Below are 25,455 nucleotides of genomic sequence, written 5' to 3'. Positions count from 1 at the left end.
CCATCACCGGGCTAACCCATCCTCCCACCCCCCTCCCCTCTAGAACCCTCAGTTTGTTTTTCAGAGTCCATCGTCTCTCATGGTTCGTCTCCCCCTCTGATTTCCCCCCCTTCATTTTTCCCTTCCTACTATCTTCTTTTTTTTTAAACATATAATGTAGGAACAAATATTCTTAAGCATTAAACATGTACAGAATATTCTTTTAGGTATTTTTGGAAATGAGGAAGGAGAAGAAGGAAGAATCCACCCTAAAGCATACAATCTAATTGTGGATATGTTTTATATACTTAGGATGATATAATTAAAAGTCTGCAGCAGAGTCGTAGGGTAGCTCTATTTTTAACTTCTTGAGGAACCTCCATACTGTTTTCCAGAGTGGCTGTACCAGCTTGCATTCCTACCAACAGTGTAAGAGGGTTCTGGGTGTGATGCATAACTGATGAATCACTGAACATTATATCAAAACTAATGATGCACTATATGTTGGCTAATTGAATTTAAATTTTAAAAAAATCAGCAGAAAAGGTATTAAGGTTAGCAATTATACAACACTGAAAATGTCAGATAAGGACAGGGAGGAACAAAGACATAAATTTAAAGGATGGGTGGTGTTTATGAGGTTAAAGGAAAAGAAAGAGGGCATTTCAGGTGAAAACACAAAAATATTGGGGGGTGAGTTTCACGTTATTCCAAAGGGCCAAGAGGCAGATAGTCTGCATTAAGTGAAGGGTTTGTATTAGGGAATAAAGGAAAGATTTGATTGGAAAGGTAAATTGTAGTCTATTGAAGAACAACTTTTTATTTGTCAGTCTGGCACATTTTGCTACACATTTTTTATTAGCTTTATGGTTCCAGTGCTATTGTCTAGAGTTTAGGTATACATTGGAGAAAGACTAAATTATGTCACTGAGTTATGTTAAAAAGTCATAATTTCCAGTGAAGTAATAGATGAATCTATCATGAATGGAAAAAATTTTAATTTTTTTGCATTATGAAAATGTCATTATACAAAGCCTCTGTACATCAAATCATTTTCTATCCATAGAAATAATTTTGGAGGTAATGGTCATCTTTCAAGTAGAGCTTCTGAAAGCTTCTTGGAGAAAACATTGCCTGATATCCAATATCCCTGCCTCCTATGCACAGGAGTGACTAGAGTAACTGATGAATCCAGAATCTTTTGAAATCCAAATGTGTGCTTGTGACCTGTCTTTGGCATGTGGTTTTCTATTATTTTACTACAGGCCTTTAAAAGGAAAGAGTAGTTTGTGGAATAATGTATTACTTTTTTAGAACTGCAGGCACAGCCTTCTGAACATGAGACTCACACAGCATCTAAGAGAAAAAGTTTCAGTCTTGCATGACCCCAATGTGTCCTTAGATAGGACTTAGAATTTCTTCATCGCCGCATCATCAGGAAACCAGAATTTCCCAGTTCCTTTGTAAGAATACTGACAACATTATATCCTTAATAGCTATTAGCATATTAAATATAATTAAATGGAAACACAATGTTAAGTATCTAATCTGGTGAAGGCTTATTTTCTATGGATTATTTCTAGAGAAAGCAAGCACACAACTAAAATAAAATCCATGTCAGACTAGATAACAGCAGGTACCAGGGCAACACAATCATATAGAGATAGGGTAAATCATTTATTTTATAAATGTTGCCAGGGCAACAGAAACTACTTATGAAATCACTGAAGGATTGAGAATAAGGCCACAAATAGTCTATGAAACTATTTGTTCTTTCATAATACATTGGAATAAAATGTCCATTCATACTTAAAACCTTAGCAGTTACGTAAAATATGTAGATATTCATTAAGAAATGGTCATGAATGGGTTCAAATACTGAGAGTACTTTTAAATATCAAAAGATATTATTCATTAGTTCTTGCCTCTCAGTATGTTATTGGGACACTATTTTGCTTTAAAGGTTGACTTTAGCTGGAACCTAAGAATCTAGTTATTTCTACCCCAGTGCTATGTTTATAATTCAGGATCATGGTTAACAGTGTTGATGAGCTTGGATTTTTTTAGGCAACCAATTAGAATGTGCCAGAGTTGGGGGTGGTAATATATATTGCATATATGTATATGATCTAATCAGGTATACCTTGGAAAAAATTACTTTATTTTGTAACAAATGTCAAAAATTATACAATTTACAGTAGTATTTTTCAAAATACTAACACAAATACCAGTAAAGTGCCCTCAAACGTTTTTTCTTCTACTGCTTAAGAGGAGTATTTACCAAAGGTAGGGCTTAAATTTACATTTTACATCCCTGTTTTAATATAATTTTCTTCCCCCTTGATCAAAGTCCTGTCAGATAACAAATATTTGTAATATATTCAGCTATGGGTAGCAATGAAAGTATGTGCAAAGTATAGGAATAGTAAAAAGGAGGGAGTTATTCTTTGTGTCAGGGAGTAGAGAATAAGGACAGCTTCTCAGAGGAGGTAACTCCTGAACTTGGTTTTGAAGAATAAAGGAGTTTTTCAGGCAGACAAGTGTTGGATGTCAGGCAGGATGGGTGTTCTAAGCAAAGCAAATACTAGCTTTCAGCCATTCTTTGGTGTATATATCATGCGTTACATCTGGTGAGCATCTGAGAGGGCAAGGTATAGGTTACCTGGTACCTCTAATGATGCTCCTGTCACAAGATGGCATCTGTGTGCCCTTCAATAGTATGACCCAGAAGGTGTTGCTTAATGATGAATTAGAGCTGTTGCCCACCCCCCCATCCAACATGGCATCTTCTAGAGAACTGCCCACATCTAACATCCAATGTACTCCTTCACAATCTCTCCACTCAGAATTGAATGAAATATTCAGGGCATTTTTTCCCCTCTTTTTTATGTTTTTATTTAAGTTCCACTTAATTATCATATAGTGTAATATTAGTTTCAGGTGTACAATATAGTGATTCAATACCATACATCACCTAGTGCTCATCACAACAAGTACACTCCTGAATCCCCATCACCTATTTCACCCATCCCCCCAACACACCTCCTCTCTGGTAACCAGCAATTTGTTCTCTAGATTTAAGTCTGTTTCTTGATCGGTCTGTCTCTCTTCACTTTTTTTCCCTTTGCTCATTTGTTTTGATTCTTAAATTCCACATATGAGTGAAATCATATTGTATTTCTTTTTCTGACTGACGTATTTCACTTAGCATTATACTCTCTACCTCCATCCATGTTGTTGCAAATGACAAGATTTTATTCTTTTTTTATGGCTGAGCTATATTCCATTGTATATATATTTTTTTCTTTACCCATTCATCAGTCTATGGACTCTTAAGTCTGTTTCCATAATTTGGCTATTGTGGATAATGCTGCTGTAAGCATTAGGGTGCATGTATACCTTTGAGTTCGCATTTTTGTATTCTTTGGGTAAATATCTAGTAGTTCAATTGCTAGATCATAGGGTAGCTCTATCTTTAACTTTTTGAGGAACATCCATTATATTTTCCAGTGTGGCTGCACCAGTTTGCATTCCCACCAACAATGCAAGAGGGTTCCCCTTTCTCCACATCCTCACCAACACTTGTTCTTTCTTGTGTTGTTGATTTGAGCCATTCAGACAGGTGTGAGGTGATATCTTATTATACTTTTGATTTGTATTTCCCTGATGATAAGTTATGTTGAGCATCTTTTCATGTGTCTTTTGGCCATCTGTGTGTCTTCTTCAGAGAAATGTGTTTTCATGTCTTCTGTCCATTTTTAATTGGAATATTCATTTGGGGGTTGTTGCGTTTTATAAGTTCTTTATATATTTTTGGATACTAACCCTTTATCAGATATGTCATTTGCAAATACTTTCTCCCCTTTGTAGATTGCCTTTTAGTTTTGTTGATTGTTTCCTTTGCTGTGCAGAAGCTTCTTATTTTGATGAAGGCCTGATAGCTTATTTTTGCTTTTGTTTCCCTTGCTTCAGGAGACATATCTAGAAAGAAGTTGCTATGGCCGATGTGAAAGAGGTTACTGTCCGTGTTCTTTTCTAGAATTATTATGGTTTCAGTTCTCACATTTAGGTCTTTAATCCATTTTGAATTGATTTTTGTGTTTGGTGTAAGAAAGTGGTCCAGTTTCATTCTTCTGCATGTTGCTGTCCAGTTTTCTCAACACCATTTATTGAAGAGACTGTCTTTTTCCACTGGATATTCTTCCCTGCTTTGTCAAAGATTAATTGACCATATAGTTGTGGGTTCATTTCTGGGTTTTTAACATCACTTGGGTGTCATAAAATAATCATTACAATCGCTGCACTGGATTGACGTAAGCCCAGTTCTCTGAGCACCCCAGCTGGAAATGGGATCCCCATCCTCCGAGAGCCCCAAGAATGCTTAGTGTCTCATCACTTGACTGTTATCAAATCCTTCATTGTTAATCTATTCAAGCAATAAAGTAAGAGAGCTGACACTTTAAGAAAAAATACCAGAACCCTCTTATATGTCTATGTGACACTTTTTTTTTTTTTTTTTACTGCAATGGAATCACTTTGGAAGGCATTTTCCAATGATATCATCTTAGAAGAGGAAATTTTAAAATTTCCTCTTTAGGAATAACTTTAAGAGATAATTTGTTAATCATACAAAAAACCCCACAAATTAATCAGGTTATATTCACATAAGCAGATAAATAGATGTATGGGTGGATTGATAGAGGAATAGATGATCAATACATAGATAGATAATAGATATCTTATTCTGGGGCATAGGACTAATTCTTCCTTGCCAACTAGAGTATAATTTTATTGTTTGAAAGTGTATTACATATAATTCACAATATCTCTCCCTTTTTACTTTGTCCCTTGCACAGAATAGGTACTAAATAAATATTTGTCAATAGGCTATTATTCATAGGCTATTTCTGCATTGGCAAACCTTGAGACACAGCAAGCATGCAGGTGCTGTTAGACAAGGATGCTGACAAAGGTTTCTAAGGAAGGCAAAAGTGTGCATCTTCTTTGAACAACATTTAAGGGAAAGTGATGCTGACGTCAAATTTGGTTTTGTATATTTGATCATTAAATCTTGTCATTGACAATCAGTAAGGTTGATACAACTTAAGAAAATTTCTTTTGCACTCATAATGTAGAATTCTAATTGCTTTTTAGTTGCCGATTTGCTTATATAAGCTGAAGCAACTGTTTTTTTACCAGGTACATGTGTTTCCTCATCTCTGCTCTCACCCACTTTTTGGGAAGTCTGAAAAGGGTTGGCAAGCTCTTGAACATTCCTTATGAAGCTCCAGAATGCAGTGCTTGTAATATGTTTATGCTGTTATTATCCATGGTTGATCCATACAGGCAAAAGTAGTGAACATTATTGTTGCCTGTCTCTTCTCTATCTTCTTTTCCTTGTTAAAAATATGAAAAATCAGATCTACTTGTTAGGATAAGCAGTAACCCTTGTTTTACAATGATGTAGGAAAACACTTTCCATAGATGGAATAAAAGAACAAATTTAGAAACTTGCAGTTTGAGATCTGAACAAGTTCAGTTCTTCTATTTCCTGTGTGACCTAATTTTCTACCAGCATTCTTTTTTTTTTAATATTGATATTCATTTGAATAAAAAAGAGATATACACTCCCTTCAGGCCCTAGGAGAATGGGTAATAAGGATTTGCACCCTGCCCACTCTTAGAAAGAAGCTGAGATTCCTTATGACTAAAGACACACTCAAAAAGACAGTTAAATTAAGGAAGAAGGAACAAATGTCACAGAGCAGAGGAGATAAATTTATTAAGAGCTTAGACTGTCAATGGGTAGTTTACTACAATGGAATATTGAAATTTTGTCTTGAGTTTTCAGAAGCCAAGGCCAAAATGGTTAAAAAGAAAAAAAAATGTGTTATATTTTTCATTCTCTGATAGAAGGAAGCAGCAGATGGTCAGGAGAGGATTTTTGTTGTTGTTGTTGTTGCTATATCCTAGGGGAAAAAAAAAATTCCATTCCTAATGTCTTAGGTAGCAATTATACATACAGGGAGATATTTTTTCTCTTGTGATCATTTCTTAACTCTCAGCAAAAAACAAACAAATGTTAACTTTCAATTTTGTAATGAAATGTCCAGTGTAGCTAAGTTAATATTCTTTGGATATGTAAGTTTCTCATGACCTAGCTTGATATAACAATGCCACTTAGTAAATCCAATGGTTAGCATTAAGCTTATTTGGCCTTTTAAATTTCCTAGTCCCAGCCACGGTTTTATGAATATCATCCATCTGACCTACAGTATCATCCAGATAGAGGCTATTGTACCTCTTTAATGAAGGGGGTTGCAAGATTGCCTGAAGTTTGTGCCAGAAGACTCAAGAATGTCTTTCAGAAGAGCCTGAACATGTACTCAATGGAGAGCCTGTCATTCTGTGCTTTGGGAGTGTTTGAGGGGCAAATTTCATCTAAAATATTGGTGATAGGTGTGAGACTAACTGGCCATCATCACTCAATGGCTCATGAAGTATTCATGATTGTTAGCAGTGCTAGAGCCTCATCTGTTGCCAAGATGAGTCAGGTGTAAAATGTACTCATTGGTAGTAGACTGAGCCAGTAAAATAGGACCATTTTGTATGGACTATGAAAACTTAAATAATATCCGCATAAATTGGTGATTTGGTTTCAGATATAGCAAATATCAAGCCATTATATCTTACAGTAATTACTCAACACATTCAGCTGGCAGAACCATATCATCAGCAGAGAAGAGAAATTTTACCTTCCTGCTGAATTTGGCAGCGAGGACGTGCAAGGATCTCAGTTGACATCACACTGCTTATGTATAATACTTTTTAAAAAAATTCACATGGTGCATGTCCCTTTTTACATCACTTAACTTAAGTATAATTTCATTGCACAACATGGAACCTAGGAATAAACTGGGAAACCTTAAAGCATTTTTCAAGAAAGAGGATTAATCCTTAACCATGTTCTAAAGAATATTGTGTTCTTTTTTTTTTTTAATTCTCATTTAGTACAGAGGAAATCAGCCTAATTATCAACTTGAGTTCTGAACAATAATCTTAAAACATCCATACAGAAGAGAGACCTTTTATCAAAGAGTTATCCTTAAAGAGTTTTTAATCAATGCACAGTAGAACCAGTCCTGCATAACAGTGGCGTGTATTAAAAACCGATCCTTATTTTCCTATAAAGCTTTTTATCTCTTTAGTCTTGTATCTCAAGTATTTTTAATCAATACTGAAAGTCATCATGATGCTAAGTTTGTGTTACATGGTACATGTAGAAATCCTTAGATTCTAATGTCATGCTCCAAATTATTTTTAACTTTCTGAAATACGTATATGGAATTTATTTCAAGGAATAGTTTATATTTTATATTGCATGGACTGATGCATGTATGTATGTATATATGCATGGATGGGTACCATGTACATATTTCTGTCCACATGTGCTGATCTCCACTGTAGATATTATTTAACCAAAACACTGACCTATACATATAATACAAATATATGTTTATATGAGGATGTTCAAAGTTGCTTTTATACAATACCAAAAAAAAAAAAAATAAGGCTGAACACTGTTAAGATACCTGGTATAAGTTAGAATAAGAGGAGAAAGAATGAAAGGCATGAAGGAGATGAAATGGAAAAATTGAGGAAGAGGAAGAGAAAGGTTAGGAAGGATGCATGGGCCAAATCTGACTCTGACAGAAGACTGGGTAGAAGGTAATATCCTTAAACTGAATTAGTATGTGTAAGAGAAGGAATAAGTTCAATATCAGGTGCATGGAATTTCTTTTGGGCATGTTGAATTTGTGGAGCCAGATAGAGATTTTCAATATGTAACTTGAAATACAGTTTTGGCATACAGCAGGGGCAGTGATAGACCACAGAGTCATTCATTCCCATTGGAGAGAATAAATAGGCTTCCAGCAATCCATTTACTTTTAACTCATCATTACCATGATCGATCTATGCAATAGCTCTTAAACTTAGGAATAGGAAATAATATGCATAAGATGACATTATATTAAGTGTACTAATTTTATGTACACTGTATCAAGTGCTTGCTTATGCCCCTTGCAAGCAAGATTATTTAGCAACCTAATTATAATTTTGCTTACACCTATAATTTTAAGGCTAATTATGTATTATATTACATATGCCTTTTTGAATCAACCAGAGCATATGCACCTGATGTTTCCATTTAGGGAACTGACTATAGTAATAAATTGGAAAATAGAGATAGATACTTAAAATTCAAAGGAATCATAGAGGTCATTTAATCGAATTCCCACTAAAGTTTAGAGGTTGATATAAAAGTTTGAAAAATTGTCCATATATATTCATGCAAAACTGTTTCATTTCAATTCTGCATAACATTTAGGGAAAATACTTTTCACAAAATCACCTTTCCTCTATAGCCACCAATCCAGTGTGAAGAAGAGCAACAAAATTTGAAAAGCACAACAGCAACCCCTCTACCTGGTACAAACCAAGGAAGCAATCAGCAACTTTGTCAAGCCCATAGGAACATCCAAAGAGGCCTGTGTATATTTAGATTTATTCATCTCATTGTTAGTCATTGTGAATATAGGAAGTCTATAAAACTATTACCACCAGATGGTTCCCACCATTTGTTGGATAGGTGGGCTTTTGGTGGTCCTGCAATGCTTTTTATTTCTTTTGCTTTATTGACAAGAATAGATTATCTTAGGCTTTGCTGGATTATCCCATCCTTGGCACTGGAGGTTCTCCACTGTATTTTTCTCTAATGTTATGGTTGATGCTGGTTATAAGAACCACTTTTACTGATCATAAAAGTATGAGTTCAGAGTGACTCAGGGATTCCAGTGTCTCAAATGGCCCCCTTGAGAAGGCTGCATGGAGGGAATCTGAGAGCTAAATTACTGAAGAACACATTATTTTCTGTGGGGTTTTCCCATGCCCTGAAGATTTTATACATGCTGTTCCTCGGGGTTTTCTCCCCTTCATATTTGATGTTTTAAAAGAGCAGAAAGTTTAAAGTAAGTTTCTTAAGAAACTCTACCGGTATGTCCATATTCTAGACAAGTGTTCACAGATTGGATTGCAGGCTCAAAGATTTAACTTTCCTTCATGTCTTTTTCTAAAAATAAGGTTCATTGAAATTGATGAGGGTTTTGATGCATTGGCAGCCAATCTGCAAGAGGGCCCTTTAGGGGAATATTATCTGTAATACAACAGGATCGATGTTTCAAATATAAACCATTAATCTACACCATCTAATTACTGACAACTGAACCAGTACCTAAGAATTTGTCAAGTTTTTCTTTTGTGATTCTAACAACAACAATAACAACAAAGCAAAAGACTCTCTTAATTCTGTACCTGAAACAAACTTCTAATGCAGGAGCACATAGCTTCAGTTTTTTTCTCTTGCGATGGACTAGAATATGTTCCCAATATTTTACGATTCTGATTTGCCATGGTTCAACAAGGCTGCCCTGTTAGCAGCAATCACGCTTGCTTGCAAAGTTATGTAGACAATCCCACGTAAATCAGAATGGTCCAGTCATTTGATCATGTCCATTTCTATTACACATGGCCAGGCATATGATAAGAAATGTTCTGGCCAGCACAATTTCTTCTGACAACTGTTCTAGAAAATGAAATAAATTGTTACAGCACTGATTTTCTAGCAGAGTCAAAATTATGCAAGAAGAAAAGTCCTTTTTTTACTTATATTCCTCTACTTTCTGATTGATCTTTCTTTCCTTCCTTCTCTCTCCATTTATTTTTTGGTCTTATACAGATTAGATTCATTTGACAATTACTAAATCTCACCATACTTTTGTTTAAGGTGTATCTTCTCTTCTTGATTTTGTTAAACTTAATAAACTCCAGTGAATATCCATTAAAGGACACATACTGTTTTTTTTCTCATTTTGAATAATTAAACTTCCTCAAAAATCATGATTTTGAACTGTCTGAGAGTTATTGGATATTCCTTATATTGCTTTCATTAGAAAACTTACTTACTGGTTGTTCAAGAAAAGCATGTTTGTCCTAAAGTGGGCTTCTCTTTATCACGTAAGTCTAACCAAAACTGTGATAGGATACTACAGGTATGAACGAATCAGAAACATGTAGGTTATATTTACATAAAAATATATGTGCATTTGAATATTAAGGAGATTCCTTAGGGAAACAGGTGTTTTAAATTTTATTAATCTCAAAAGATTTAAGAATCCTCCAAAGAGAAGTTCAAGAGCTTTAAATTATACTTATTATGTATGTAATTAACTTCTGGAAGAGTTCCTGTAGAATCAAGAATACTTCTGTTGCCTGTACCTTGGAAGAATGATAGCAATGAAAGAGTAGATATCCCTTATCCAGTCTTTCCTTTCTGTAACACTAAAAATATTAGATTGCTTTTAAGCAGTAAACTTATGAAAATGAAACCAGAGTCACTTATTAATTCATTTATTCATTCATTCAGCAAACATTTATCAGATGTTTCCCATTTGACCTGCCATGTGCCAGGTACCATTCTGGGAATACAAAACTGAACATAGAATAGGTTCCTTCCGTTATGGAACTTACATTCCAGCAGTAGGAAAAACTAATAAAATAATAAAGAAGATGTTTAAAAAAAAAGTGTTAAATATTCCAGGCCAGATTTTGATAAAATTGCCAGGAAGGCATAACTTGTCTTTGGGAATTTCAGCCTTTATTTTCAACATCCTCTCCCACCTTTCCTTAATGCTCTTTCTTCAGGATGCTTAGATACTCCAAAAGCTCATTCTTTCCCTCTTTTGTTTTTTTATTTAAACAATATTTATGGAGAACCCTCTATGCGGCAGACACTGTATGTTGTGTTTCATGTTCAGGCATACAGTGTGGAGTAAACAGGTGTAGTGCTGCCCCCATGGAATGTATAGTATATTGGGGAAGAAAGAGATAAACCAACTAAGTATATTAAGGAATATGAAAATAAACTGGTCATAAATTCTACTAAAGAAAGGTTCACAGGAATCTGGTTGCATTTATCGATGGACCCTGACTTAGAATGAGGGTGTGTGTGTGTGTGTGTGTTTGTGTGTGTTTTGGTGGGAGCCTGGAGAAGGACTGTGGGAAATAGAAAAGAACTTTCCAATCCAACTGAACTAATAGAATGTGTGCTTCTCTCAAAACCTCCTCTGAAGAACTCTATCTGGTCATTAGTATCTTAGTGTGGATGAGGTTGTCAGTGGGGTGGAGTATGTGCATTTTTTTCATTACTATGTAACGAAAAGTCTGTTAACTTTCTAGAGAATTCCAGGCATCAGTAAGCAGGTGCATTGGTTTTGGAGTTATAGTCTTCTATCTCTGCAATAATGCCTTGCTCACTGAGGTTACATGGAAGTCCTCCTTTGCTCTGTCTTCTTATGAGTCTCTCTATAATGTTACATATGCTCTCACAAAAGATAAACCTGAATATTACAGAATAATGTTTTTATGGATGAGGGCAGTGGGGCTCAGAGAGGTTAATTGACTTTTCTAATATCACACAATTTGGTGGCAGAGCTGAGACAGGTATGTTTTAATCCAGTTAGCACCAATTCCATTTCATTATATCTGGCTTGATTCTTCATTAAATTTTTATATTTCAGGTTACATAATTTAACCCAGAGTAAATCAAGTTGACAGATTAATAAAAAAATTATGATTGTGTCCTTGTGTACATAGAATACAAATATTAGTAAGTTATCTATGGCCATTAATGCTGATTAGATTATTGTAAGAAGTAAGATATTTTTAATCTTTTAGCAACCTCATCATTATATTTTAAGTGGAAAGGAGTTTGTATGATTTAGTTAAAAGCTTTGATTCTGACAGGCACATTTATCCAAATAGTATCATAATTTAATTCTTTTTGGCTCAAAACGATATAATGCTGGATGATATGTCTGAGGTAAATGTATCTTCTTTTTAATCTGCATAATCATTAGAAAGGGGCCCATATTAATATTATAAATATTGTAGAGATATTTCAGGTTATCAATTTAATGACTCTTTTTACATTTCAAAACAGGTAGCTTAGATTATGCACATAATGAATAAGTATGAGAATATTCCATGAAAGCACAATACAAAAAAATGTGTCATTGTATTTCGTTAAGCCTATAGTAACTAGAGCATTGTCTGAAACTATATGCTAAAATCCTTTATAATTTTTCCACACATAAGATAATTTATTATTGAGGCATGCAAGTAATTTGAGCATTGTATAATAATTTTGATTTAATTTTGTTTTGAAGACCAGACTCTTTCTTTTTTCAAAACACCACATATTAATTCAAAAAGATCAAGGAGTTCTGTATTAAACCCAAATTGAATAGTTTCTTCTAATGTTTTGTGATTTACTTATATTAGATAGTATCTAATTAGTAAAAATAATAATAGTCATTAAAGAATAAAACCAAAAAAGATAATCCCTTATTTCCTCTTTCATATAGGCTCACGTTTTAAAAAATAAGAAAAAAATAATTATCATTTTTTATATTTTGTGTTTTTTTTATTTTATTTTATTATGTTATGTTAGTCACCATACAATACATCACCAGTTTTTGATGCAGTGATCCACGAAAAAAAAATAATTATTAATAAAGGTGGACTATTTCCTTTTTTTTTAAGGTTTTTTAAAAGATATTATTTTTATTTATTTGAGAGAGAGAGAGCGTGAACACGAGCAGGGGGAAGGGCAGAGGGAGAAGCAGACTCCCCACTGAGCAGGGAGCAGATGCAGGACTCAATCCCAGGACCCTGAGATCATGACCTGAGCCCAAGGCAGACGTTTAACCAACTGAGCCACCCAGGCGCCCCTTAAGTTTTTTTTAAATTAAGTTTTTAAACTACCTAAGAGGTTTTGCTTAAAATCCTACGTGAATGTAATAACATTGAAAATAATTTGCCAAACACAGATATTTTAATATTTTGCAAACAAATTCAATGGGTTTCATTGACCTTCTGACTCACTAAAAGTGAAACACAAAGATGGTACTAGTCCACTCCTCATGGGAGATACAATCAGTGTTGGATTTGCGTGGGGGATTGCAGCCTCCCTTCCAAGAAATCAGGGGTAGGTAAAATAAAGGATCAGAGGAAGATAGAATTTGTCAGAGAAGAAAAAGGAGGAATGAAGCTTTCAGGCGGGACAAGTGCAGGTGTCAGAACTGCAGAATCTCTGATTTCCTTCCTGCAAACTACAGCTACTTCCTGCAGAGGAGAATGTAACACCTGCTTAATGCAGCTTGTGGAATTAATAATTGCCACAGGTGCTCATCCCAGTTATAATTTTTCAACTGTCCCTTTACATCGTTATTGTAATTCCCTGTCTCTTAGGAGTTATAATCGAAATAAGCAGATTTTTGATTCAATTTTATTTTAATATGTTGGATGCCTCTAGGAAGCAGGCATAGGGAATCCCACCTGAGTCCAGGTGCCAGGAATTCTAGGTAGCTCCGGGCTACATCTCCCTGAAATAGGGCCCCTGGTTGCATAATGCTAGAGTCATTGCTCAAGATAGCTGCACCTGCTTCTTTAAGCTCTGTAGATCATCGACTTTTCTGCTGCCACATTCACAAATTTTGTTTCCACATTTTCCACTCAATGATCTCCCTGCTTCTCCCCACTCCCAGATTCTAAGGATAAAATCATGGACAAATTTGGTTGATTTGTTAGGATTTTAGAATGTTAGCCCCAGAATTCCTCAGAAAGCCTGGGTATTCCATTATCCATTATTGACCTCTCTAATTTATCCTTTTTTTTTTTTTTTAACATACCTATGTGAAAAATGTCCACCACCCTGGAGGTCTGATTCATGAATTAGGTCATGCATGGCGATAATAAGAAGCAAAATCCCCATTGAGCTGTCAAAAATAAACCACCACCTGGGTTAAACTCGAACCAGATCAATAGATAAAGGAGACAAAAAAAAATTTTTGGACTGTCATTTACCTTTTCTTTTAAGTTTTGGCATTTGAAAAGGACTTGTTTATTTCTCACTCATGTTTGAGGAAACTCATTTATATGTTGGCTTTTGAAAATTTTGTGGTGTAAGTTGACAAATATGATTACTGTTCTTCACAATTTAGGGATTAAAAGAATGCCAAATTCATCGTTGTGTTTTGTTGTTGTTTTCAACAAATCAAAAACAATTCTCTATCCTTTCTGAAAATCTTGCACACTACCTTCTTGCATACTACCTTTGTCCCCAAAATATTTTAAGAATTTTATTTATTTATTTGAGAGAGAGCGAGCACAAGCAGGGGAAGCGGCAGGCAGAGGGAGAAGCAGGCTCCCCGCTGAGCAAGGAGCCCGATGCAGGGCTTGATCCCAGGACTCTGGGAACATGACTGGAGCTAAAAGTAGACGTTTAACCAACTGAGCCACCCAGGCTCCCCATCCCAAAAATATTTTAGAAGATCATTTTATCCATCTGAGTTTACAGTGTAGCTGTACCAAGTAGTATGGGGTGAAGTCATGATTTCTTATACGGTATTCTTGGAATACAAATTCTATTTTTTTAAAGATTTTATTTATTTATTTGAGAGAGAGAGGGAGTGCAAGCAGGCAGAGGGAAAGGAAGAGGGGCAAACAGACGCCGTGCTGAGGACAGAGCCCCGCACAGGGCTCAATCTCAGGAACCTGAGATCATGACCTGAGCTGATATCAAGAGTCAGATGCTTAACCAACTGAGCCACCCGGGTGCCCCAATTCTTATTTTTAACTTTCATAATTGATTTCCTGATTTATAATGTCCCCCAATGAATGTATGTAAAAGTAATGGTTTTAAAAATCACAGTAACTATACACACCAATGAAGTTTCATTGTTTTTATTAAGGAAGTTTGAACTTTGTGCACTGTGTCAAAATCAGTTTTTAAGTTAGGCCTGCAGTACCTGGCTGGTTCAGTCGGAAGAGTATGTGACTCTTGATCTTGGGGTTGAGAGTTCGAGGCCCACATTGAGTGTAGATTACTTAAATGAATAAACTTTTAAAAAATAAAAATACATAAAAGTTAGGCCTTATACCAAGAACACTGGATATTAATATTTGTTAGGTCTATCCTATGAGGAAACCATGGAATTGTAACTTGATTTCTTTTTTTTTAATCTAACAAAATATCCACTATAGTCAGAATAGGTAGCCACTGAACATGCGTGGTTTAGCTGTTTGCTATCCTATTGCCATGCAAATATTAAAAGCTATCAATGGAATGGTTGTTTCTGGGGTGCAGGTAAAATTCTTGGGAGGATGATACAAAATACCACCAGTCAGTTAACAGGGGGTTTGACAACTGGCGTTAATGAAAAAGCTGAGGAGAGCAGAAGCTCTCTCCATAACTGAGCTGGGATTGACAACAAAAATGAACACATCTGTAATTACCACCACCCCTTCTTCAGACACGAACCATCCATCCCTTGAGACTTCAGGACTCTGGGCCTATAAAGGGATTTTTGATCCTGATAACTAAGGTAACAACTGAATCATTTTTAGACACAATCTAACGTGTGTCTAATTTTCAATTCTCCCTCATGTTTCAGAACTATTTCCTTCTTACATTCTGCTCTTCAACCTACTACTTGATCTCAGGCCTTGCCCTGGGGGCCTAGTGACTTCCTGCTGCAGCAAAACATCCAGGCTTGATCAATCTAGATAATGCCTTCCCTTATTACAAGTCACGGGCCCCACCTAGGACTCCAGGAGTTGAGTGTTAGCAGTCTGCCAGCTGCTAAATTTTACACTAAATGAAAACAGAAATTGATGTGGTATCACCAATGATGTTTACTGCTTTGGGAAATTTTAACATCTTTGATCACTTTGTCCACATTATATTTTTGAAGCCCAATTAAAAAAAAAACATATCTCATAAAAGTTATTTAACTATTGAACTCTAGGTTCTTTCAGGGCAAAGCATAATAGGTGCCTAGTAAGTATTAGTGAATGAATGAATGAATGAATGAATAGTCCTTATCCTAAACTCGAAACACACCAAATATCTCTTAGAAAGTTACGAAGGCTCTCCCATTGTAGACACTTGGACATATATACTGCAATTTAAGCAGCCTCCTCAATATTAGAAAGTGCTGTAATTCTTCACATTAAAAGTTTTACTTCTTCAGTTTCAAGCAAACCAAGATAGACTTCTTAGTTTCTGTTGCTAAAATATATTCTAATATCAGGGTATAATTTCACCACAGAGCAGTTCAAGTTAACTGTCTCTGCATTTAAGAAATGTGTTAGAGGGGGCGCCTGGGTGGCTCAGTTGGTTAGGCGACTGCCTTCGGCTCAGGTCATGATCCTGGAGTCCTGGGATCGAGTCCCGCATCGGGCTCCCTGCTCGGCGGGGAGTCTGCTTCTCCCTCTGACCCTCCTCCCCCTCATGCTCTCTGTATCTCATTCTCTCTGTCTCAGATAAATAAATAAAAAGATCTTTAAAAAAAAAAAAAAAAGAAATGTGTTAGAGACCCTTCACAGTATTTCAAAGAGTTGGATGAGTTGGCAGTGTAAACATTTCCTCGTGGGAACTTTATACAATCAAAAGAAATGAAATGATTGACAAACGCGTACTCCAGCTAATTGAAGTGGTTCTGAGTTAACCAGATGTTTTCAGCTGAATCATGCCCACAGATGCTATTGCTTCATGATTCCTTAATCTGGGGATTACCCCGACTGGCCAGCTTGGTGACATTTGAGTGTTTCAAGTAAGCTTGCCTCTCTTTTGTTACATATTGTCTGAAGCAATTTGCCCTGGAAATGTTTGCAAGGAAGTTATCAGGGTTGTTTGTTTTTCCTGCTCTTGGATGTGGTCTTCGGTGAGGTCAGGAGAATGGAATGAGTGTTGCCACAGATGACACTGGATCTGTTTCCACAGCTGGCTGCAGAGAGTGGGCAGTCCCTTACAGATGAGCTAGCGTGTGGAGGTAGATAATGTAAAACATCTGTCACAACGGGAACAAGCAAAAACAATGTCCCTTTGAAGATTGCCTTTTAATGATGAGGTGGGGGTTCTGTCTCCACAATGGGGATGAAGGACATAGTTATTGGCAGGCAGATGGCTTCAGGCTTGCTCTTGCGTGAAATAAAGCAAAAAGTATATGTTGAAAACCTCAGACGCTAGTCAAATCCGCCAATTTTGCTGAACATTCATTTCCCCGCCTATTGCACATATAATCAACGAGAAAGGGAAGGGAGGGCTAGGAGAAAAGGGTGGGAGGAAAAACGAAGAGAAGAAACTGGTTCTGAATATTTTTCTCTTGAATAACTTGAATACAATAGTATAATTTCAGCTGGTCACTGAAAGTTCAGGAAAAGCATTTTGTGCCAGTTTAATGTGTTTGCAGCCCCACGTTCTTTTTTACAGAAGTTTTGAAAGCGAATATAAAAACGGTCTATCATTAAGGCCATAGGATGACAAACACTTCAAAATTTGAATACCACTTAGTAGACATAGAGTCCTGTTTGTTTCCCTTCAAGGAGCAGAAGAAAATAATAAAATCATTAGTGAACTATTTTCAATAGAATGATATCAGCTTCTCACCCCATCTACCTGTAAAAATAAATTTAAAACAATGAAATTAGCATATATTTTTATCTCCTAAAATTGCTATAAAAAGAAACCTAGGGCACCTGGGTGGCTCAGTCAGTTAAGGATCTGCCTTCAGCTCAGGTCATGATCCCAGGACCCTGCTCACTGGGGAGCCTGCTTCTCCCTCTGCCTGCCACTCCCCCTGCTTGTGCTCTCTCTCTCTGTCTCTCTGACAAATAAATAAAACCTTTAAAAAAAAGAGAGAGGGGCGCCTGGGTGGCTCAGTCGTTAAGCGTCTGCCTTCGGCTCAGGTCATAATCCCAGGGTCCTGGGATCGAGCCCTGCATCGGGCTCCCTGCTCAGCGGGAAGCCTGCTTCCCCTCTCCCACTCCCCCTGCTTGTGTTCCCTCTCTCGCTGTGTCTTTCTCTGTCAAATAAATAAATATTTAAAAAAAAATAAATAAATAAAAAATAAAAAAAAGAGAGAGAAATCGAGACAATAGATTAATCTGATAGCAAATAAATGCTGACTATTGGCAGACAATAAATTTCTAGATCTCCTGTTCTATGACCAAAGGGGGTGGTCCTACCTCTGTTAACCCCCAGACCACACTGCTCTGCTCTGGTGATGAAAGGACCAACATTCCTATGAACCGTGGAATCATGCTACTCCTGCCACCACCTGGCCAGCAAAACGGCTGCCACATGCCTTCTGCCCCCTTCTCATTCCAGACTATCTTACAAATCTAAGTCCTTCGAAGGTGCTTCTAATGAGCAGAAGTCACATATCTATATGTAACAGCAAGGGAGTCTGAGAAATGTAAGGTTTTTTTGTTGTTGTTGTTTGGTTCTGTTTTTCCCAATTCTAGGTTGAAAAAGCAGGATTCGCTTTGTGGGGAGCTAAGAACATGTGGAGAGAGTATTAAAAAATAAATGTCTTCAGCATGCCATGAGTGAGGGAGGTACACCCGGGGAAGTCATTGGCCTAATCTTAATGAGACATGGTTGAAGCATTCAACTCAGGCAGTGAGCGCTTGAAAGGAAGAAACAGACAACTTGGAGACATTTATGATGTAGCAGTGGCAACACTTGACTACTGGTTTGTTATGCATGACGAGGGAGGAAAAGGCAAGGAGGACCTGGAATTTTCTGTATTATTTCAAGAATCAAACAGAGGATTAAGAACATTTCTTCTAGAAAAAGAGAAAATATTCAGAATGGTACATGGTTGTAGTGAGATGTCTGAGAGTCTAGATTTAGTGAGCTGTTGGAAATCCAGGTTCAGGGATTTAGGAAAAGGGGCAAGACAACAAAGAGCATTTTAAAAAGTTAATTTTTAACTATTTTGAAAAACTTTGATTTTAAACTAACCTGCATTTTTTGTCCATTCCATCAGGGCCTGGCAAGTATCAATATTTTGGAATTTTACATCTAACACCTGATTAACACTGTATATTTTTGGCATGTATATAGAGTTAACTAAAATATTTAGATGTTGACTATACTCTACAAGGCATATAACATCTCTTTTAACACTTGACTGTAATAGCCATTCCAAACTCATTGGTTAGGCAGAAGATATTATTTGGAAAGAATTGAGGTTTCAATTTGAGCATTGCCATGAAAATATGTCATAGGAAATGAAAAGAATTTTTTTTTTTGTACGAGAGATTTTATGGGTAAAAGGAGAAGCCCTATGGAGACTATTGAGGAACTGAACTAAATATTACTGGCTGTTTGTGGTTAGAACAAGGAGGCATATTAATGTTGCTAAGATTATTTGAAGGATTTAACAAAATGATTAAGAAACAAACCAAGAGTCTCTTCAGAAGCAACACAAAAGAAAATTTACTCTAACTGTATGACAGAAATAAAAAAAAAAAATAGAGCAAAGCTTCTCAAACTTGCCCATGACTATGACTCACCTGGGATCTTACTGAAATGCAGACTCTGATTCAGTGGGGCTGGGGCCAGACCTGAGAGTCTGCATTAAACTCCTAGGTGATACTGTCTGGTCCCAGACTACACTTTGAGGAAAAATGTACTAGAAAGTTTAGGACCAGTATTTTGCAGGTGCTTTTAATTAGCAGAAGTCATCCAGTAGAAAAATCCAAAATTACTAATATGGTATGACTGTTTAGGAGAAGTGGCCATAAAATCTAAGTGGAATAAAAGATGTAACTACGTTTCTGGCACAGATTCTAGAAGAAATAGGGCACTGAAGAATACAAACAGAGCTGTCTTTTATCTCTTCTACTGGATAGCTTTATGTATATTAGCTAACATCTTGCAGGCCTTAGACTATATCTCGGTTGGATGCTAATATGTGAATTTTTACCTTAAGATATGGCCACTCCAGTAGGACATATTTTGTCTCAGAACTATATTACAAAACTGAGGATATATACTGAGTTGGAGACACATCAGTGATGATAGTAGTAATAGCAAGTGTACTTTAAAGGGAGTCAATTAGTTTCTTAACAGGCTTGTGATTTTATATCCATATCCTTAGGTCTGGTTGTGTTGCCAGCCCTAACCAGGCAAATTCCTAAAAATGTCTTAAAGGGGAAAACAAATGGCCCAAAAATGTCCTCTGAGGGACCACAAAATAAAGTACATTTTGTAGCAAATTGCAGGACAAGGAATAGCTATTCTCCTAGTAACGGCCAGAATCAAGGTGCTTTGTGACATTTTTAGGCAATTTGCACTATAAACAATGGCCCTAAGTAGGATAACAGGCAGCTTTTCCTCTTGATCACTCCTGTGGTTTGAGAAATGATTTCCCCGGGCCCACTCACCAACAGGATCCTATAAGACCTTGAAAATGATTTGCAATCAGCTTTTTTTTTTTTTTTTGGTTGTTTTTTGGCCTATTTATCAGTAAGGAGAAGATTTTAATGAGAAGCTTTATGACAGCTCACAGTCCTGAGTGCTAGTTAAAACAAGATAAACATTTCACTAGACTAAAGATCCTGCCCATAAATATTTAGACATCTGCTGGGAACCCTATTTGCTTTATCATTTGGAAGAACACTGGCCTGGTATACTGTTTCTGACATGCATTTTAAACTCTCTGTATGTTGAAAATCTACTTGGAGGTATACAAAGTGATTGGTGTACAAGTGAATAAAGCATTTTTTGTCTTATCACATGACAAGATCTGACAAGGAACTTGGGCAGATGTATGGCTATTGAAAACAGTTTGTGGCACAAGAAAGTCCTGATAAAAAAGCTTACACTGCATTTGTGGCAGTGTGCCTTGGCTGTGATATATAAAAGAAACTTTGCAGCATTGAATCAGGTGCATATAATTCTTCCATAGGATGGAAATCATGGTGAACTCCAACATCAACATTCCCTGGATAGTGCATGGCTCTTAGAACCTGGGGATTCTCATACTAAATGATAAGAACGTCTAGCTGGCAGTGATCAGACAGGGGCACTTTTAAAGGAAAGCAGAGCAGTTGGATGGATGGACTTTTAAGACCATCCAGTTGTCCAATCAAGAGAGTGCTTCAGTTATTTCAACTAAATCGTCTAGTCCAGTCTGAGCATGGAGTAGCTGTTATTGTTTTGCATCCATTTAAAGTCATGGGAACCCTGGCTGATAAGCAAGCGCCATTCACTCTATTAATCATTTGGCACCATCACAACCTGTTTCATGATAGACACTGTGCTAGGCTTTGGCACCATTAGAAAATAAATAAAGCATCGTGAATAGCACAGTAAAAAGAATCCAGAGGAGAAATAAAGTATAATCATGATCAAGGCCTGTGCCAATTGTTGAGAGAAGAGAGGGAACGAATGGCCATCAACCTGAGTCAGACACAGGAGATGTTCCCTAGATAAAAATCTTAGAGTACACCTGCCAACCTGCTGTCAGTGCCCAGAACTCCTGGCAAAGACACCAAGGGTGAACAAGCAAGATGGGTCAGAAAAGGATGAGTAGTTCAGTGTGGTGGGAGGAGAGGCTTCATGTAGAGAGTCTTGGGGAATTAGACAGGAAATGGAAATTGGAAACCCTGTGATCTTTACAGAGTGTGTGTACTATGGCAAAAAGGTCATCTCAGACCTACCTATATGAGTCTTCATTTGGGCTGAGATAATGTGGAAACAGAACAGCGGGCACATTCTCATGGGTGACCCTACTGTTCATTCATCTCGATGCCTTCTATTCAGCCATCAAGCCTGATGGCTGTACAGAAGGGTCACCCATGAGAATGTGCCTGCTGCTCTGTTTCCACATTATCTCCTCCACAAGGAGGAATGGAAAATATTTTGGTCTCATGACTGAATTGTCCTACTTACCCTTTCACTCCTCTTACCCACTAACTTGTAACAGCCATTGGCTTAACAGTACCAATGTCCTAAACATGTGACATTTCTACTATGAAATAATATTTTTTAAGATACTAATTCAGGTATGAAAAAGTGATCTAGACTGTACTTTGGTAGAAAAGGTGGTTTAACATGATTTCCCTTGTAGTACCTGTGGAACAAAAAATAAGGAAAATCACTTCTCATCTTTTTTTTTTTTTAAGATTTTATTTATTTATTTGACAGAGAGAGACACAGCAAGGGAGGGAACACAAGCAGGGGGAGTGGGAGAGGGAGAAGCAGGCTTCCCGCGGAGCAGGGAGCCCGATGCAGGGCTCGATCCCAGGACCCTGGGATCATGACCTGAGCCGCAGGCAGACGCTTAACGACTGAGTCACCCAGGCACCCCATCACTTCTCATCTTTAAAGGAATATGCCTATGTTTTTGGTTATCATTGTTAAGATAGGAAAATGGTTAAGAGTTGTTCTCCATATCTCTAATATAATTTTCTATTATATATTTGGTGAGTAGATATTGGGGGGTTTCTTGTATTTTAAAAAGTAATAAAGATGGTGACATACATTATGATTAACTCATTCATTAGTAAATATGATAGCTTCATGGTCTTTAATCTTTTTTTTGTTTTTTTTCCTCAAATCTCTCTTTTTTTTAAGATTTATTTATTTATTTTGAAAGGGCACAGGGGGAGGGGCAGAGGGAGAAAGAGTCTTAAGCAGACTTTGTGCTGAGCACAGAACCCAATGTGGGGCTCGATCTCACGACCCTGAGATCACGACCTGAACTGAGACCAGGAGTCAGCCACTTAACTAACTGTGTCACCCAGGTGCCCCTTCTCAAATCTCTTTAAACTATTTTGGAAGGCATATACCATAGGAGCCCTGAGCAGTGAAGACAAAAGACTTAGGTTGTGCCATTTGTTTTTCCACACAGTGTGATTCTGTCATATCATCTATGCCACATCACATGGATTTGTGTGGTGTACATGTTTGTGTGTGGTAGATGCCCCAGAGCTGAGAGCCCCACATTGATCACATGATTGGAATGGAAGGTTGTTGAATGCCAATTCACACTTTGTTGCTGAAACCATAAGAAATTCACCTAAGAAGCCCTGGGATCCTTTGATGCACACTTAACGATTCCATTGGCTCAGCAACTGTGATCTCTTTAAGTAGACATCTGAAAGAAAAAGAATATGATAACCCATCTGCATTATGAAATTCCTTTTATAATTTTAACCAGGTGTAAATCTTCAATAATTAAAGAACTAGTTGTTCTATTTCACATTCAGCCAACAAAACCACTTGACATGGGAGCCCAAAGGCTTCAAATTTTCAACTCTCTCTCAATGATGTAGCATTTTTAAAAGCCATCTTGCTCTATTAGAAGTCTAAAGAAGCTTGTTGAAAACATCAAAAGTCACCGCTGAACAAATTTCTTTAGTTTTAAGCACAAAACTCTAAAGGATTCAATAAAGCATTGTTGAGAATTCTAATTATCTATATACTTGCTTTGGTAAGAAATACTTCAATGTGACATATTTATATTCTCATTCAGAATGACACTATTGTATAAATAGGTACTTAACCAATAATTGAAACCATTATTCACAGTTGAATAGGCATGGTATATAATTAGGATTCTTTTAGAGGGGACTCAATTGTTAAAACTAATTTGGTTCTTGGTGTCTTTTAATACTACATATTTGAAAAAAAACACTTCCAATTAAGGGTAACTGAATCAAAAGGCAACACAAAATTAAGAATATTTAAGAGTGGAAAAAAACTCACTCTCTTTTTATAGCTAACAGACATTCTTTCATTAGGAAAACTATGTACACAACTCTTTTAAATTGACCGTAGAGCAATGTAAAAAGCCCTACTTCCAAACATCATACCTTGAGCCCACAGCTACACATTTCTAGGTAGCAGTCCAAATATTGTGCCAATTGAACTGAATCTGTCTAACGTAGGAAAGAGAAACTCAGCTCTTGTTAGCCATATTTCCAAAGTAAATAGTAACATAAATTTGAACTCAAAAATAATCATATAGCCATTGAAAGTCACATAATAGTCTTGCCTCCTTTCATTGGTAATTTATAAGATTTGGGCAATTGATTCAGATGTCTGATCTTTAAGAAATAGTTTTATATCATGAGTAAAATCTCAGCATAAAATCTAAAATTTGCCGTTAGTTGTAGATAGCAGAGAGTAGATGAATACTCTATCATTCTCTAATTATTGCAGTTTCAAAACTTCTCATTTATATAAATGGCACTTATATATATAGACACATATACATACCAGGGCTTCTGACCATCAACACTAATGATGTTTTCAGCTGGATAATTCTTTGCTGTGGGGAACTGTCCTGTGTGTTGTAGGATGTTCCATAAGGTCAATGGCCTCTCTACCCACTAAGTATCAGTAGCACACCTTCCCCAAGGAGACAACCAAAAATGTCTCTGGACATTGCCAAATGTCCTTTCCAGACAATGCAAAGTTGCCCTTGGTTGAGAACCACTGGCATATTCACATACACAAATACTTTTTATTTTAATAATTACCATAAATATGCCTAGATGGCATTAGTAGAAACTTCTACATCAAGTGAATTTCAGATCTCATCTTTAAGGATATGGCAGTTTATGACATTAACACATGCATGTATCTGTGAGGCAAGTCATGGTTTTAAAACTGAGCCACCCCACCTGCACCCCAATGTTTATAGCAGCAATGTCCACAATAGCCAAACTGTGGAAAGAGCCTGGATGTCCATTGACAGAGGAATGGATAAAGAAGATGTGGGGAGTGTGTGTGTGTGTGTGTGTGTGTGTGTATGTATAGTGAAATATTACTCAGCCATCAAAAAAATGAAATCTTGCTGTGGATGGAACTAGAGGGTATTATGCTAAGTGAAATAAGTCAGTCAGAGAAAGACAATTACCATATGATTTCACTCATATGTGGAATTTAAGAAACAAAACAGAGGAGCATAGGGGAAGGGAGGGAGAAATAAGACAAAATCAGAGAGGGAGACAAACCATAAGAGACTCTTAATCATAGAAAACAAGCTGAGGGTTGCTGGAGAGGAGGGGGGGTGGGGGGATCGAATAATTGGGTGATGGACATTAAAGAGGGCACATGGGCACTGGGTATTATATAAGACTGATAAATCACTGAACTCTACCTCTGAAACTAGTAATACACTATATGTTAATTAATTGAATTTACATTTTTAAAAAGTCACTTCCACAAGAAAAAAAAAACACAACTGAGCTGCCCCTTGTGAGAACAAGTTTTCTCGAAATCTTTGGATTGTTCCATTTTGACTGGAAATCTCGAGGTAGTGTTTCTAAGTACCTTTTGATTTAGAGTTTTGCTCTTTTATCATTCTTCTAACCAGTATTTATGAAGTATGTATTATATGCCTCTTACAAAGACATGTATCATATGATCTCATTGATATGAGGAATTCTTAATCGCAGGAAACAAACTGAGTGTTGCTGGAGTGGGGGGTGGGGAGGGAGGGATGGGGTGACTGGGTGATAGACACTGGGGAGGGTACGTGCTCTGTTAAGCGC

General features: G+C 36.7%; 1 protein-coding gene and 1 long non-coding RNA gene across 2 annotated transcripts in view; both read left to right on the top strand.

Moving 5' to 3' along the window:
* RBMS3 (RNA binding motif single stranded interacting protein 3) overlaps window positions 1-25,455 on the top strand; it is a 668,889-nt gene that overhangs the window by 586,547 nt on the left and 56,887 nt on the right. The gene's annotated exons all lie outside the window — the stretch shown is intronic.
* LOC145722404 (uncharacterized) lies at window positions 16,465-22,024 on the top strand. The gene is made up of 2 exons (XR_014146695.1): window positions 16,465-17,812; window positions 18,033-22,024. It is a non-coding gene; the product is annotated as an uncharacterized LOC145722404 (long non-coding RNA).

This window comes from Leptonychotes weddellii, chromosome 1, assembly GCF_054177405.1.
Source record: "Leptonychotes weddellii isolate Sample4059 chromosome 1, ASM5417740v2, whole genome shotgun sequence".
In the NCBI taxonomy this organism is placed as follows: Eukaryota; Metazoa; Chordata; class Mammalia; order Carnivora; family Phocidae; genus Leptonychotes; species Leptonychotes weddellii.
This window is presented reverse-complemented; position numbering and strand designations above follow the sequence as displayed.